A 19193-nucleotide genomic window follows, 5' to 3' on the forward strand; every position below is an offset into this window, starting at 1 on the left:
ACAATGGTTTTCTGAAGTGGTCCTGAGCCCACGCGGTAAGATCCATTCCACAATAATGTCGGTTTTTAATGCAGTGCCACCTGAGGGATCGAAGGTCACGGTCATTCACTGTTGGTTTTCGGCCTTGCCGCTTACGTGTAGAAAGTTCTCCAGATTCTCTGAATCTTCTGATTATGGCTCAATCTCAATTCCCTTTTGTACCCCTTCCTCTTCCCCTTGGCCCTATGCCTACCCTTTTAAAACAAGGGGTAAGGCAAAGGGGTATGCCTCTAGCCCTATGAATTGAGACACCCCTCCACCTTAGGGGAAAAAAACTGCCTGTCTCATGAGTTTGACGTCATAATGTTCCGTCGCTTAAAGTGCCGTCTTCACTGTTTGTCAACATGACAACCAAAGTGCAGCTTGTTGCAGTAGCCTGTTTGCTCTTTTTATTTTCTCGCCTTTCTGTGTAAATGCAAAGAAATAGAAGGAGTCACAGATTTCTTCGACGCATCACAATCATGTTGGAGAATTTTGTGGTATTAATAATTAATTTAATTCATTAGTAATTGATAATAATAATAATAATAATAATAATAATAATAATAATTAATACTATTAATGAATTAATTAGTTCTTAATGATAATAATACTAATAATAATACTTAATAATAATAATTAATATTGTTAATTCATTAATAATTAATTGATTGATTAGTAATTAAAAGAAATAAACACTTGAAATATATCAGTGTGTGTGGAATGAATGTACACATTATACAATTTTCACTTTTTGAATGGAATAACTGAAATAAATCAACTTTTTCATTATATTCTAATTATATGAGCAGCACCTGTATATATGTTATGGGCTGCATCTAGTTCTGTTAACCTTATATTTCTTTTTCAAATTCTCCCACTTTTTGCATCCAGCACTATTTCCTTTAGAAATTTCCTTGACAAAAATAATATCAGTCTATTAGGACATCAGGTTTTGTGTTACACATATACATGTGTGTGTATATATTTTCCAACTTACTCCCATTGGTGAAACTTCTCCTCATTTTCTGCCCGAAAGCTTATTAGGAGACGAGTGTGCTCAGGGCTCCCTGTTTGTTTACAAAATACACACGTGTTACAGACCTTGAAATCCAACAGCAGGGATCACGATTATCCAAAGATTTATGAACATACAAATTAATGTGCTTATGCTTTATCATGATTTTCTCCATTGTGAGATATAAAAGTGTCTTATCGTAGCGTTCGTGTGTATATGCATTATAATGCCTCAGCACATGACCGATGTTACAATATTCCTCAGAGCGACAATATATGCAACATGCATCCAGCAGCATACACGTTGCTGTCATAGGCAATTGCCTGTAAAGTCTTTTGGCAAGTTGTAACTTTCTAAACAGTGTAATTTGTAATGAAACCCACTTGTGTGGCTCTTTCGGCTCCATGTTTGTTTCTTTGGAGACAGCAGTAAGCTCCTCCTACCCCTCCAAACGGAGTGTGCATCCAGATTCCCTCCATTTGAAAGGGTTTGTAACCCTCTGCCTCACTCCAAAAAGAGAATTGAGATACCCCTCTGTCTCTCATGCCTGCGCAAAACAGAGGTAAGGGGAAGGGCCGAGGGTAGAATTGAGATTCAGCCTTTTTTCTGGACTGTAGATGATGGAATCCCTAAATTCCTTGCAATTAAATGTTGAAAAACATTGTTCTTAAACTGTTGGACCATTTTTTTTCACACAGTTGTGATCCTTGCCCCATTTTTGCTTGTGAATGGCTGAGCCTTTTGGGGATGCTCCTTTTATACCCAATCATGAGTGTCCTCAGTTCCTAAACGCTTGTTGAGTGTTGATTGAAGGAAAGGTGATGTAACACAGTGGTAAACATACCACTGTCCCAGCTTTTATGAAATGTGTTACAGACATCCATTTCAAAATGAGCAAATTTTTGCGCAAAAACAATAAATTTTATCAGTTTGAACATTAAATATCTTGTCTTTGTGGTGTATTCAATTGAATATTCTGGGTTTTCACGTATCCCATAATCCCTTGCGTGCCAGAGAGTAGCTGCAGTCAAAACAACATAGAGAATCCACATGATGACAATTGTAAATGAATATTATACTACAAAAATGTCATTTTTTTATACTTTTCATCACGTTAATAAGAGACTGCTGCATGGTACCTTGAAAACTTGCTAAAACAATTATAACAAAAAATCTGTGTCTGCTACGTTTAATCTGCGTGGAATTTAATAAGCGCAAATCAAATTTCAGACATATTATATATATTAGTCTGGAGCAAAGAGGACAAACAGTGTTGTAAAGAACAATAATCAAGACGTTAAAGAGCAAACTTCACTTTCCCCCAGAACGACATGAACAGGAAGCGAGCGGAGCTCACAGCAGCTCCCAGTGAAAATAACGGAGAGACAGCCTGTGATTCTCGCATGTTTGCATAAAACAAATGCAATAACAACGTCTGAAAACCCAGAGAATATATTCACAAGAGTTTTAGGCACAATATAAAAATAGTTTTACGTTGCAATGTTAATTGCGTTGTCCATGTGCAGTGGTTAAAGTGAAGCGTGATCAGAGCGTATCAATGCAGTTTTCATTGTTACTGAGATCTCGCAGCGCAGCGACCTCTCCAAGGTTTTGCGGGATTTGAAACCTGAAAAGCCTCAATAGGTTGAAGAGGATTTGCAAATCATTGTATTCTGTTTTTATTTATGTAATAACCTGATTTTTAGTAAATCAGTTTATTTTTTTTTCAAGGTTTATTTTATTACCAAAAAAAATAATAAATAAGAGTACTAAGTTGTTAATGTTTTCTCTTTCTAGAAAAACTTGCATTATTTCATGGTTTAATGTTAAAATATTCACTTTGGTTCATGTTGAAAAACATTGATAAATATTAAGGAATTCATAAGAAATTCATTGTTCAGTTGTAAGCTAAAAAAGGTTGAATTCCAGATCCATTTAATTTCTCTATTAATCTTTGTGGTTGTGAGGCTTTGAGTGCCTTACTTTAGACCGGAAGGAGAAAGAGAAAAGCGGGAGTTGTAGTTGAGTTGTAATTACCTTGTTAAGAGCCGAACGGGAGGAGAGACGGTGTTATCGCCAGTGAAACCACCCTCACCTGCGTGGAGGACCAGGGAAAGGAGTTTCTGCATGCACATGGTCACTCTCTGGATCTTGAGGATGAGGATTTGCTCCAGACTGGTAGGATTATTGCTTTCGAAAGGTTTTTTCCAAGGGATATGAGCTCCAACACGCGCCAACATTCTTAATTTGCAAGCTTGCATAAAACACTGAGTGCACTCTTAAGACTAAGGCTTCAATTTAATAGGGTTAAAACATTATTTCATATTTCAATATAAATGTGTGTTTACCTTATTTTTTTTTTCCATTTAATTAATACAAAAGGAGACAATCCTAAAACTGCATTTCTTGTGTGTGTTTATTATTTCTTTGGTTTCAGCAGTATATTCTAGAGATAATATTCCTGAGTTACCTGGTACGTTACTGTACTCAATTACTTATTCACTGATTATTATTTGTGGGAAACCTCATTATTAGTTGTGTAAGTGAGAGTCATACATCGGAATGTCTCTTTTACCATAGGATTCAAGGAAAAGGGGTGTACAATAAGAAATTACTCCCTTACCATAACGAGCCGGGTGGTAAAAGGGTTACATTTACATTTCACATAACGTCCCAACTTCATTGGAATTGGGGTTGTACATTGTTTGGGTCATAGAGTGTTTGTGAACCAAAAAGAACTTTAGCGACATGCATTATAGCCATTTTCAAATGCTTACAACTAACTGTTTTACAAATGGTTGCAGGTGTTTGCAGAAAAATAAATATGCTCAGAATTTAGAACATTTTCAAACATTATTTGTGACAAGAAATATTGTTTTCGTCCCTAAAAACTGTTTGCAAACTATGTTGAACCTTTTACAAACTCTGACGAAACCCAAAATTCACTACATTCGTCAGCATTCGCTGCTCCGTGACATATAGGCTTAAAGACTTGGACCTTCATTCTCCTGCAGAGATAGCAGCATGGCCAAAAGTTTCTGTCCGGTGATCCTTGTGACTCCACCTCTTCTAAAGATGCCTTTTGATCTGTAAGGCCAAGGACATGAATGTCACTGCCAAATTAAGTGAATGACTCTATAAATTCAACACTTTTTATCATTTACAAACATCTAATGACTGGGGCCATAAAGGCATTATAGTCCTGGGCCTGTATGCACGAAACATCTCAAAGTCCTCTCAAACAGCTCCTAATTTACCCTAAAAGTTTCTGGCAAGGAATCTTAGCCTAAGAGTGAGCGAGCAGGTGTCTGAGAGCGACTCTGAGCATGAAGGAGACTGAAACTACTATCTAAGTAAGGAGCTGGGGTTGACCCCATTGCTAGGTATGACATGGTCCTGTAAGAGCTGTGACTGGTTGGCACAGAAAGGGAAGGGAAAATAAAAAAATAAATGCACTCTGTGCTCCTACAAGTGAATGAACAGTAAAATCAACCGACCATGTAACTGCATTAAGTTACATGAAAATAATCATGAAAATAATTTAATGTCATGATAATGATACTCAGTAAGATTAAATTGAAGCGATCGCCGGGCCGGTCGCTAAACCTGTAAATTCTTGTGCTGCAATAGGAGTTCTGAGTTTTGGGGTTTTAAATGTTCCTATTGTGGTTCATGTTAGATAAAAATGTTGTTCATGTTGTTGATTTATTGTGTTTTTGTAGTTCAATTGGTTTAGTGAGTTAAGTGTCACCATGTTGTCACCATAAGTGAAAAGAGTATCGTGTTTGATGCCCTGTGTTGTTTTATCTGAAAAATAAGAGTACCTCCTAGTGGCAGAGTGCCAAAAAGACAAAAGCACTCTCCTGTCTTTCATTCCATGCAGTTCACAACAAAATGAATTGTTACACAGCTTGAAGATGTTTGAACATATCTCATTCACATGCCGATTATCTACATATTAAAAGTGTGCATGGGTGCGCGTGTTTATAAATAAGGTCTAAAGTGCTTTGTGGACAACTTTCATCTTACCAAGGGAAAATTCTGAGCAATGTCTAAGAATTTGAGAAATTCTAAGATTTTTCTTAGAATAAGGTCAGTAAGAGCTATTTTTAGTCTTAGGCTGCTTCGTGCATATGAGCCCTGGTTCTTAGTGTTGATCCAAGACCATCACAAACCCAGACACTGTGGTTCATCACTCAGCTTCACAAACACTGAGTTGACAAAGATCGAGTGAAAATATGTGATTTGTTGGGAGTGAGAATGTGCAGATTGATTCTACAAAGACCACAGCATTGTCTACAAAGTCAATGTCAGTAAACATTTCCTCATCAAAACAACAACAAAAAAAGATGCTGGTTACCACAGTCCTACTCAACACTCACTCCATGCAAGCACTGAACAGTGGAGGAGCCAGAACACATCCCTGATTAACACCAGTTTTCACGCTAAAAAACTCAGAGTCTCTGCCTCCTACTCCTTACAGGACTTACAGTATCTTTGTATATGATGTCCAGTAACTTCTTGGGGATCCCAGTATTTCCCAGGATGTCCCAGAGAGCAGTCCAATCATCTGAATCAAATACTTACTGGGTGTGAAGCTAGACTGTTCTGGCCACTTGGCAGCAAGTAGCTGGAACTGATTCCTATTAAGGATAATCTTTGCAAGCAACTTTCCCAGTATAGAATGCAGTGTGATACCCCGAAGATTGTTGCAATCTATATCAATCTTTTCCAGATTGGGACAAAAAGTCCTTTTTTCCAATCTGCAGGGATGATACCTCTCCCAGACAAAAAATAAAGAGTGTTTGCAATGCCAGGTATTTGTAATACCAGGTTACCAAAGAGTACAAAATAAGTCCAAATTGTCCAGCAATGAAATTTGTGCAACAAAAGAGAAGCAACATTTGGATTTATATTTAGTTTTTCAACTTTGAAATCTGCACAATCTAATTCTGTTCACTTCTCTCTTGCTACCTAACATAAAATACAATCACATTTTTGGTACTGGGAGCCGCCATGGCGAGGCGGCCTATGCAGTCAAGTTGTACTTATTTCTAGACAGTGTGGGAGAATCTATTGTTGAAATAAATCTTCGCCTCTCATTTGAATCACTGGGAATACTTGATCATTTATCACAGGGGAGGAGAGAAACCAAAGCACTCCAAAGAGAGCGGAGGTGTTACGGTACAGAGCCGGCCATATTAGCAGAGATATTCTTCAGGATTATGTGCCCCTTCAACCTGAGCCAGGAATTTGTCAGCAGAAGTGCAGATATAGCTCTATCAATAATCCATGGCATTGTGTATTTCCCAACTGATGCCATTATATGGCTGGGGGATGACAGCACTCACCAACTCTATCATCTTATCCACAGGGACCAGGATCTCATAAAACCCTCTCAACATAGACATCTCATATAACGGGTAATAACTCCAGCCAGTTAATACAGGGGAATTATCAAGGAGAGGAGCGATGAACCCAGCAAAAACCAGGGCGTCCATAGTAACATTATGGTTGTGGAAAAAGCAGACAATGTGTCAGGGGGATAAATACGTGGAGCGAAACAGTGTATGAGATAATGGCAGAAGAATTGTAGAAAAGATAAGAGTCAGTGGAGGAGAGAGAAATACAAAAGCAAGAGAGAGCACAACTTTCCAATGTAACACAGTACTAAGTTACAGAGGACTCAGGGGTAAGGAGGCATAAGAGACAAATATGTTAATGATTTAACAGAATGAAGTGTGACATAAGACTGTATCAACAAAACACTTAAGCCAGTTTTTTGAAATGCCAAGATTTAGAATGTTCATATTGCTTACACATCCTTCCATCATGCAAAGCTGCAGTGATGGTGGAAAAGGTGATCGACTGCAGTCTACCATCCCTACAGGACCTGTATGTTTCCAGGGCCCTGAGGCAAGCAAGGAAGATTGTGGCTGATTCCTTCCACCCAGGACACAAACTTTTTGTCACCCTCCCCTCTGGCAGGAGGATGAGGTCCATCAAGACCAAAACATCTTCTTTCCATCCACTCATAAACAACATCAGAGACTCCCACTTACTCTACCTCCCTCCCCCACTACTATAAAGCACAGATTGGTCATCCCTGCACTGTACTGTACATCTGTACTCCAATCACCTGTTTTTGCATGCTTCTATTCCATTATGTTTTATTTATTTAACAGTGAATATACTTTTTTCTATTTGACTGTTTTACTTCTTATAGAAGTGTTTTTCTTTTCCTATTTTTATGTATCAATAACACCAGATCAAATTCATTGTATGTCCAAACTTACTTGGCAATAAATTTGATTCTGATGTGTGAGGTTTCTTTGCAGAACACCAAATAACAAAGAGATTGAATGGGTAATGTTCCTAATCCAAGTTAAAGATCTGTGTAATACTTTTAATGCACTCTTAAGAGTATTATTTCAAAATTACTATAATTATTACATAAAAATATATATTGTTATTATCAATGCTGTATATGTTTGGTCAGTTGAAAGCCAACTTCTGCCAATGACAGGGATTTGGTACCTTAAGAAATTTGTAGGAGGATGAATGAATGGATTGATGGATGGAGCCACATCAGGTATTATCCAAATGAGACCAATTCCCAGCACGCGTAGTTTCACAGACTCTCTCTTCAGTGAGCATAGTTATATTCTCTGCAGGAATCCTCTTTCCAAAAATGTTTTACATGTATAGTCTGGTGACGTGGATGTCTGCAAGAGGTTTCTGTAGTTGCATTCCTCACTTGTTTGATACATGTCCTTGAATCCTGCCATCTGTTGTGGATATGCTAATGAAATAAACCAAAGAAACTGTCAGAAGATGGAGAAACAGAAATACTGCAGCTAAGGAACCACATACACATAGGGTCCATTGATCACAATGGCTGATGGCTGAGAAGTAGGCATGTGAATCTCATCACTGACAATGATTCGATATGCACCTCGATTTATTACCAGTGATACGATCATAAACACGATACTGATGATACGATTCACCCCTGTTCCCGATTCGATGTGATTTGATATGTATTTGATGTCGATTCAGTTCCTCACAATGCAATACGATGCAGTTTGGTGTGATACAATTAGGGATGGGTATTGATAAGATTTTATCAAGATCAATGCCATTATCGATTTCATTTATCAATCTGATTCTTTATTGATTGCCTTATTAATACCTTTTGTGAATTTTCTGTGTACTAAAAGTAGGCTTTACAGGTTTTCTGTCAACAACATTTTATTGAGTCTTAAAGTAAATAAATATGAAATTGGTCACTGATACTTAAACTCTGGACACGAATAAAAATTCATCAAATCTGTATATGGCCACTGGATCCTTGATGTACATGGTGAGTAGGGTGTCCCAAAAAATGGCAACTTTAAAAAATTTCACGTCTCACCCACCAAAAAGTTTCCTTTTGGTGAGTCATTCTCACATGTAAAATTGTTTGCCAATCAGAAATTATTTAGAGGTGGCTCAAGGTCACCAAACATTGAAAATCTAACCGCAACAATTGACATCGGTGCATGAATGGAATGTCATATCTTTGCCACTTTTAGAACTATTAGATCACTACTTTTCAGATGTGTACAGTTTATATTGATAATTTAGAAATTATCACAGCAGATTGGGTGCTAGATGTTTACTGCAATGACTATACAGGTCCAAACTTGGCTCCAACCCAATTTGTGCAGAAGCTGGGCTTCACAGTCAGCCTATGATATTGGTCAGTTAGACAATTTATTTACATGTTATATTTACAATACTGTGTTTACTTACTTTTTTATTTTGCCTTCATGGCTTTCTTTAATATTTTTGGTACTTTGTTGATAACTGTATGCATTCTGCAAGTGCTTACAGATTAATCATAAATGTTGGAAAAAAAAACACTCTGTTAGGGCTGTTTTTATAATTTCTGTATAATTATTGCAATGAAAATACTTATATGAATACTGAAAATCAGCTGCTGGTTAAAGGTATGTAATATGTTACTATGATGCTTTCATATGGAATATATCAATGTTTCTAGTGTTTAGAGAGCCCAAAACTGGTGAGTGTCCATACAGTGCTATAGTTTTCTTTCACTTCCCAGTCTTCCAGGTTTCAGATCTGCAAAAAACTGGCAAACCAGGTTTTACCATTTCTTTGCTCTTTTCGTAGGAGAATGCCACGACCCATCAATTTCTAAATTACCAAAGGAAATTGTACACAAATGAAAAGTAGTGATCTAATAGTTCTAACACTGGCAGAGATATGACATTTCAAATATTGTGCCAATGCCGATTGTCGCAGGTAGATTTTCAATGTTTGGTGACCTTGAGCCACCTCTAAATAATTTCTGATTGGCAAACAATTTTACATATGAGAATGACTCACCAAAAGGAAACTTTTTGATGGGTGAGACTTGAAATTTTTTAAAGTTGCCATTTTTTGGGACACCCTAAAGGTGAGTCCTTGATTTCTGGACATAAATAGAAATAAACAAAATGTGTAGTTGTTGTCAAAAGCATTTCCTTTCAGATATTGATACAAATATAACCCCATAGTCTCTGAGCTGAGCTCTTCAGCCAGCTGCTGCACATCAAGATGTAATTCATAAAAAAAAAACAGGATGTTTCATTTGGGAAACAAAACCCGGTTTTATTCATTTGTATTATAAAGTTTGAAAAGAGGTGTCATTTGATTTAAAATGGCGATTTGCTCTGAAGTTATTAATTCCGACTGGAATCTGCGTGGCAGATAGTATTATAATTATTATTATTACCTTTACCTGATGGACAACTTCAGTTTATGCACCGGCTGGTGCTCACACCAGTGGATGTACCACCTCAGTGAAGCAGAGAACCAGCAAACAGTGGGTCGAAGCGCTGCTTCATTGCTTCAAGCTTCAAGCTTCAAACAGACCCGCTGCAGTCTTCAATCAACTTAGAGAAATAATCTTTTTCTCCATAAACAACCTCTAAAACAATGCTCAGTGTCGTGAACCGTCTATGATGGATTCAATGTGCTTCAGAAAAAATTGATGCAAGTAGGCAGCGAACAATGCAACATGATTCAGCCTGTCAATTGAATCAATGTACACTGAATGAATTGATACAGTCGCATCATGCACATTTGTGTCTAGATACTGAATCGTATCAAATAATCTCCACATGCCTACTGAGAAGACAACCAGGAAGCTTAAAACAGGGTCCAAAGTGAATGGACTACTGGCAAGTCAGTGAATGTATTCATGCCAGATTAGTCATTAAAATGGGACATTATCCCCTTTTCACCTCAACCCTGATGGAGCTCCTATTCCCCACTCCACTCGCCACCCACAGGAAGAGAATAAATATTCTGGTGCACTGCTTGAAGGGCAGTGGACAGGGATATAAGCTCACAGGGACTGTGGTTTGGTTTCAGTTATGGTACTTGACTCTTGGAATGTGGAATGGCAGGGGTGGTGGCCAAATGGTTAGTGCACTTGGTTTCATTGCGGAAGGTTCCATGTTCAAAACCTCAACACTTCCACATTTCTCCATGTGGGGTTGTGTCAGGAAGGGCATCTGGCTTGTGCCAATTCAACATGCAGATCCACCTTGGATTTGCTGTGGCAACCTTGAGTGCAAACAAGGGAGCAGCCAAAGGGACTTAAGGCACCTTGACACTTGCACAAATTTGATCCCCACACTGCCACTTCCAGTGCGTCCTGCTTTCTTTAACGTCTGGATCTGTTCCTAAATGTTTCAAATCTGCTTGATTAAACCATTACTTAACAAACCTAATCTTGCCCCTAGTGTATTGAAAAACTATCAGCCGATATCAAATCTATCATTTTGCTCTAAAATTCTGGAAAAAGTGGTGTCAGGGCAGCTCGTGGACTATCTTACTGAGAATAATCTGTTTGAGCCACTGCAGTCTGCTTCTAGAAAATATCATTCCACAGAGACAGCTCTCACTAAAGTGGTGAATGATCTTCTGCTTGCAATGGATTCAGACACCACTACGGTTCTGGTGCTGTTAGATCTCAGTGCTGCATTTGGTACCGTGGATCATCATATTCTATTTGATAGGCTGGAAAATCACTTTGGGATTACTGGGAGTGCCCTTGCATGGTTGATGTCATACTTGACCAGTTGTTCTCACTGTGTTTTGTACAGTAACACTACCTCTAACCTTAGTGACATGAAGTTTGGGGTTCCACAGGGGTCGGTCTTAGGCCCCCTGCTTTTTTCCCTTTACATAACACCCCTTGGGCACATATTGCGGTGTTTTGGGATTACCTTTCACTGCTATGCTGATGATACTCAGTTATACATGCTGATAACTGCTGGTAATCTCATTCACATAAAATCCTTAGAAGATTGCCTTGCATCAGTGAGTAGCTGGATGTCTAGAAATGTCCTACTTTTAAATTCTGATAAGACTGAAATAATGGTTCTTGGTCCAGTGAGACATCGGCATCAATTTGACCAGTTAACGCTTAGCCTAGCCTCATGTGTCATATATCACACTGACAAAGTGAGGAACCTTGGGGTAATTTTTGATCCTACATTGTCCTTTGACCTCCACATTAGAAATATTACGAGGACTGCTTTCTTCCACCTGGGAAATATAGTGAAGATTCGTCCCATCCTGTCTATGGCTGATGCTGAGACACTGATCAATGCATTTATCTTTTCTAGATTGGACTACTGCATTGTTCTATTTTCTGGTTTACCGCAGTCCAGCATTAGGGCTCTCCAATTGGTTCAAAATGCTGCAGCCAGACTTTTGACACAAAGCAGAAGGTTTGACCACATTACACCCATTTTGGCATCCGTTCACTAGCTTCCTGTCCCAGTGAGATCAGATTTTAAGGTTCTGCTACTAGTCTATAAAACTGTTCATGGACTGGCACCTCCCTACCTAGCTGACCTAATTAAACCTTATGTACCGGCCCCACCAGGGTGCAGGACTACTTTGTATTCCTAGTGTGAAAGAGAAGTCTGCGGGTCATAGAGCTTTCTCTTATCATGCCCCTGTTCTGTGGAATGGTCTCCCCACGTCAATAAAACAGTCAGATTCTATGGAGATTTTCAAGTCCAGACTTAAGACGCACTTAAGTTCCCTTTCGTATGGCTAACATACTGGCATAGTATAGTTCTGCGCTTTTTATTCTTTTAATTCATGTTATTAGGAAACGGAGCGTGCAACAGCCTCAACTTTACCTAAATTCTGGGTCTTTTAGTGAAGCTTAGGGCTAGTGGCCGGCGATCACCTTAATATCCTGTTTTTCTTGTTGTTTAATGCTGGCAAATTATACTGTATTTCTTGTCATTCTGATGCCTGATTCTGTTTTTTCTCTCTGTTTAAGGTGCAGGTCCATCTAGAGATGGGTGTGGTATTTGTGCTGAAAACCCTCCTGCCCTGTGCACCAACAGCATTTCTTGTATATTTGTTTTGTGAATTGTTCTGCAATTCATGTCTGTAGCATGGCCCAAGCAGAGGGTCACCCCTTTGAGTCTGCTTGAGCTTTCTTCCTCAGAGGGAGTTTTTCCTTACCGCTGTTGCTCTGGGGGTAAGTAAGGTTAGATCTTACTTGTGTGAAGCACCTTGAGGCAACTCTGTTGTGATTTGGCACTATATAAATGAAAATAAATTGAAATTGAAAATTGAAATTGCTTTGTCCCACTTGATGTCACACTATATAAAATAATCAATTCATAGCCAATGACGTATTTGCTCTAAGAACTTGGTTGATGAAGTGGGAGTGGAACAGGGAGAGTTAGAAAACATGCAGGGCAGGAACAAGGTTGGTGATCCCTGATTTACAGCAGCAGGTTGTCTTGTGCACATTGTGTGGTGTAGAACACATTTGTCATGTTGCCTCAAAGGTAATTATTTATAATTATTATTATTATTATTTGTACTATATCCTTGACAATTTCACAAATTTGATCCCCGCACTGGCACACAATTGGGCGTGCCAGTGAATAAACCCATCGTAAACTGTGTGTGAACTTGAAATGTTGAAAATGTCTGCCGCACATTAATTTTGTGGCACTTGCATGAACTAGTTGTGAACATTGCGCAACATATATATATATATATATATATATATATATATATATATATATATACGGTGAAATCTGCCAGAAAATGGTTGATGTCCAGCTCTTGTGATAACCAGAGAAATTGCACACAATGGTCACGTATCCATACAGGCATCCGTTTAGAAATGAAATGGTTGCTCAGCCTGTCGATGGTGGCTTCAGAGCGCGGCGCACCACCAGTAGCTCTGGGCCATCCTTAAAGCGACAGTAACACTCCGTAATCTCTTTGAAGCCCATAAAATTTTCAGCAAAAACCATCTGAATTTCTCGAATGGTGTCCACTTTGATGTCCCTCACAGTTTCTGAAAAAATTTTGATCAAGCAAAGCGGCAGTCTCTGAGCCATTCCTAAACAATGAAAAAACGACGAGAGGGGTGGACCACTCCTCACTCAAAGCCTGCTCACAGGCAAATGACGCAACCGACAGGCGTGAAAAAACTCACGCATGCACACGAAGGTTCAAGCTTGGCTGACACAATCACGTGATTCAAATCCATATGGTGTTTGAAAAAATAATAAGGTCGGATACTTAGACCTCATATATATATATATATATATATATATATATATATATATATATATATATATATATTATAAATAATTATCTTTGAGACAACTCTGAATGTGTTCTCCGCCACACGGCGAGCACGAGACAACCTATAGTGATAGATAATTTCTCTGTTATTCTGGGAGTGATGAGAGAATGGTCAAGTTCTGAGAGGAAATGTGTCATCAGCTATGAAATTATTATTTTATATACAGTAGAGTGGCGTCAAGCAGGACAAAGTGTGGCATCCAGCCAGACAAAGCAGGACACATTGGCACGACGAGTTGCGTGGCAGTGTGAGGATCAAATTTGTGCAAGTGTCAAGAAAATCAGCTTTTTTGAAACAGAGATTGAGGTGTTTGTGTGTGGACAGTGCAGACAGACAAAAAATAAACTAAATAATTAGGTCCCTAGGTGGTGACAGCCTATACACCTATACTTTTGAAGCATACCATGGGTACCAACCATTCACTTGTGAAGTAATGTTTTTTTAAATTAACGTAGAAATCACTTATGAACATAATTTTAACAAGCTGTAAGACATGTCAATACACTCACCACAACAAGTAAATTAAAATTTTGCAATTAATAGAAGTAGATAATTGTTTCTCGTTACATTTTTTTCAGAATTCTTTGTGCTCCTGTGACGTCACCTGCTGCCGCCTTCATTAAGATAAAATCTTTCTTAAGGAAATTGGAGCAGTGAAAATAATGTGGGTGCATTTATAAGATCATATTACAGTAGGCAAGGAGGTGGAGATCGACATGCTTCTTGGTTTTAGGGCTTCTGTTTCTAACTCAGTTCCCTTATTTACCATTACTTTCTAAACCAACACCTGCTTTACTGAAGACTATTCCCAATCCACTTGTCTATTTCATGGCCTATGTTGCTTTCACTTCTGAATAAAGCCCAAGATACTTTACTCCTTTACTTGTGGGAGTAACTCCCTCTTAATCCAGGTGAAGCAAGTCGCTGGTTTCCATTGGTTGATCAGGTGGTAGGTAAAAGTTCAGACTGCCAGGCCTTCAGATACATATTTCCACATACCTAATCTTTGCTATGTTGTCAAGCGTCTTGGTTATATACCAGGAAATTATATCTTTGATTACCCTTTGGCAGTGCAAACATATGGTGGTGAGTGGACTTATGAAGACACGGCTTCTCTAAGGACCAGAATTACTCAGAGTTCGTAGAATTGCAACACTACAAAGTTGAACCAGATGTTCACTGACACAGTGTATATGCTGCTGTGTTTCTGCTTTTCAGGCATCATTTGCATGTAGATGCCTGAATTCTGGTGAATTATAATCCACCCCTTTGGACAGTAGTGCCACCCTTGTCATCTTTTTTTTTTCCATGTCACTGCCCATTAAATCTTAAGTAAGCAATAATTAGCATCTGGCTTCCACCCCTTACCAGGCACTTTAGCCTTAAATGGGAATGGGTACCATCCACCAGTGGTGTTATTAGCAGGGAGCAGGACAGGAGGGAGAAAATAAATATATAATGATGCCACCCACCAAGCAAAGATATTCAGTGTTTGCATTTCAGGGGACAATAAAGAAGGCCATCTGTTCCTGTCATTTGTGCTTTATTGTTTTCCTCAGCGGGCCATTCACTTTGGCACACCACATCAAGCCACCCCCCCCCCCCCCCCCCCCAGCTTTCTCCTTACACCAGACCCTCACAAAATACAGTAAAAAAAAAATGTGTACACAAGTGCAATAAAACATGGAGATGCACTAATGTGCCACACACTCAAAGCCTTGTACTGATGTAAGACAAGGAAAAGTGAGAGTGAGTGCTTTTGCATTTTGGATCTTTGGTAATTCATGTCCCGAAAAATAAATAAATAAAAATAAAAATAAAAAATGCTGAAGGGCCATGACTTGAATAAATTCTATGTCCTTGTACCCCATATTGGTGCCAATGGTAATGTGACAAACATTGCCAAATGTTTTTCTTCTATTCCCATAAAAGTAGTGCGACCAGGACCGTGATGAGAGGAAAAACATACAGAAGCCAAGCAATATGTTTCTTATCTTGGCAAAAGGTTAAGCAAGGAAAATGTCTGCACAGCCTTGCAAGGGAATGGCTCCAGAGAGATGTGTCTGATTTTTCTTGTGGCACACGGATGGAGTACGTCTGGACTTTCGTGTTACCCTGAAGTGGCCCTGAATCTGGGTTATCACAACACTGAATGAAAGCCATTATATGCACCCTCATGAAGGATGGATTGTAGAATGCTTTAGCAGCTTGTGATATTTGCAATAAAATAATGTTCTGTAGTTCATTTTAAATTCAATCCCATTGTGTGTTGATTTGGGATAAGGCATTTGTTTGTTTGCGGGGGGGGTTAATGGAAGGGTTTTAATGGATTTCATGTTTAATGGTTTTAATTTTATTATTATTTATCTGAAGGTTCTTCTATTTTAGAAATGAATGTCTTATCTGTCCAGTATGATGTGCAAAACCTTTTCGTCCTGTCCTGTTGGAAGTATTTCAATAAAATTAACTGTAGCTGAACTGACTGGTGAAAAGATGTATAGAAATAAATAATTTGGAGTCCCTATGACACTTCGTTGGAATAAGTGGGTTTTGAAAAAGAAAAAAATATTGAAAATTTTGGTGTATTATTTTGGAGTCACCCTAACATACTGTACATAAGCAAGGTCTAAGCTTTACCCATCCTTGAACAAGCACTTTGGTGACAGGGGAAAGGGAAACCTCAATAAGGAAATTTTTGATTATATGAAGAAACCTCATGCAGACCAGACTCAGTAGAGTGACCATCTGCTTTGGGTCAACTAATGAAAAGAAAAAAAAAAACAACAACAGAGATTGTCAGAACATGCAGTGTTAGAAATGTTTCAGCTAAGAAATAATATAGTCCAGTGTTCACAATGACGGCCTGAAAAGACACCCTGGAGGTGAACACCAGAGTCCTGGTTGCACTAGTTCATCAGTGATTGTGTCTATACCAGGTCAGTGATTAAAATTAGGACAGTTCCCAGTAGTTCCAAATGCACCCCAAATGTCACTCCTTCAACACCCCCCTCCCCAACACTGAGGCACCTACGTGCTGGTTCTTGTCCAGAGAAACATGCAACATGTCAAAAATGATGCAGCTGATGCTCCCTCACAATTTAAGTAATACAGTATTTATCCTAGTATCTCCAGGTAACTCCTTGATTGTCAAAAAATCATTCTAATGGCACACAAGGATACTCTGAAGATACCTGGTACAAAAGACATTAACTCATCACTATAGGTTACTTGAGAGCATCCATATCTTATTGTTTAGGGGTGGTGATAACATCATATCATATAATTAACATTTACATAAAGTGGCAATAACACACACCTGCTCAGAAAACAACACAATAGTCAATGCATTTGGTAGGGAAATTTCAACATTTGTTAACTCTGTCTTATACAGTCTTTGAGGCCCATTGGCACCCATGCTTATCTTCAAATTGTGTAGCATGAAGTGAATGATAGTCCACAACTCACCCTGGATGGGACGCCAGTCCACTGCATGCTACTTTCCCAGCAAAGATTGATATATACAGGTGGGTAGACTGAGACAATGTAGATGAATTATCTTTTCCAAGGACATAGAGAGATAGTCTGACTGAGAATTGGACCCAGGTCTACATATTGGTAGCCCGACTCCTTATCACACTGACAGTCAGTCAGCAACACTGCATTCATTATTAATTTAAAGCTCTAGCATGCTCTCAGTGATGGTATTAAAATAAAATTATATTAAAAAATTGTTGATGCTCAGAAATTAAGAAGCAAACACTAGGTACCCCAGGAAACATTAACAAGTCATATTTTTTTCCACCATCTGACTGAATGCAAGATTTGCAGGTGCTTTTCCATCACAGTCAGCAAGGTTAAACTCCAGAGAAATTAAACAAATTGCTCCACTAATGCAGAGTAAAACAAATGGAGAACTTTAGAGCACATGTGAAACCCTCTTGGGTTCTAATTATGTAAAACTATAGACATCAGAAGGCACTGAATTCTTTAATGAGCACTTGAGAGAACAAAGGGAATTTAAGTGCATGTTAATAAGAGAGGCGAGACAACAAGAGGAGGCAAAATGCCATAGAAAGAATTTCTACTTAAATGGGGGCATTTGCCATCTCACCACCAGCTTCAGACAGTTCCACCCGTTGTCACTAAACAGCTGAAAGAAATCTATTTTTCACTACGCTTACAGTGAGTACATAGCTAATGTGCTAATAAGCTCTCCATGGAAACAACATAGAATAAATTGAGATGAATGGATTGTCAGGGAATTGACAGATTGCTATTAGTGCAGTAGACAATGAGGGTGTTGGAGGGACATTCCTCTCTCAGCAGCGTGCAATCAACAAACCCGTGACTGCACCTTGACCAGTGCAGTGCATGCAGTGACAAAATTACAGGTTAAATGTCCTTGATAGATCCGTGAGCAGCCCGTGGCTCCCACAATGCCACGGGCATGTTACTGTTTAGTCGCTCAAAAACAAACAAACCGTGATGTGTTCAGGATGCTGCGTTCCAGCTCGCTGGCTGATAGGCCGCCTCATTAACATTGACAAAGACTCCCTCGTGTATATGCGAGCACAGTGCTGCCCAGATTGCACGTTTGTGTTCAGGAGCCAAAACGGAACACACTGTGGGGGTCCTTTAAACCTGTGTTTCACTGAATAACGCTTTAAATCAAGAAATAGTGGTGCAGCGTGTCTGCCTTTGTGGCCATATGTCTGCTTTATGTGCATCAATTTGTGCGTATGTTTGTGTTGTGGGCTGCCGACATGTATCAATCAATCAATCAATCAATTTTTTTATATAGCGCCAAATCACAACAAACAGTTGCCCCAAGGCGCTTTATATTGTAAGGCAAGGCCATACAATAATTATGTAAAACCCCAACGGTCAAAAACGACCCCCTGTGAGCAAGCACTTGGCTACAGTGGGAAGGAAAAACTCCCTTTTAACAGGAAGAAACCTCCAGCAGAACCAGGCCCAGGGAGGGGCAGTCCTCTGCTGGGACTGGTTGGGGCTGAGGGAGAGAACCAGGAAAAAGACATGCTGTGGAGGGGAGCAGAGATCGATCACTAATGATTAAATGCAGAGTGGTGCATACAGAGCAAAAAGAGAAAGAAACAGTGCATCATGGGAACCCCCCAGCAGTCTAAGTCTATAGCAGCATAACTAAGGGATGGTTCAGGGTCACCTGATCCAGCCCTAACTATAAGCTTTAGCAAAAAGGAAAGTTTTAAGCCTAATCTTAAAAGTAGAGAGGGTGTCTGTCTCCCTGATCTGAATTGGGAGCTGGTTCCACAGGAGAGGAGCCTGAAAGCTGAAGGCTCTGCCTCCCATTCTACTCTTACAAACCCTAGGAACTACAAGTAAGCCTGCAGTCTGAGAGCGAAGCGCTCTATTGGGGTGATATGGTACTACGAGGTCCCTAAGATAAGATGGGACCTGATTATTCAAAACCTTATAAGTAAGAAGAAG

Source organism: Thalassophryne amazonica, chromosome 1 (assembly GCF_902500255.1).
Source record: "Thalassophryne amazonica chromosome 1, fThaAma1.1, whole genome shotgun sequence".
Taxonomy (NCBI): Eukaryota; Metazoa; Chordata; class Actinopteri; order Batrachoidiformes; family Batrachoididae; genus Thalassophryne; species Thalassophryne amazonica.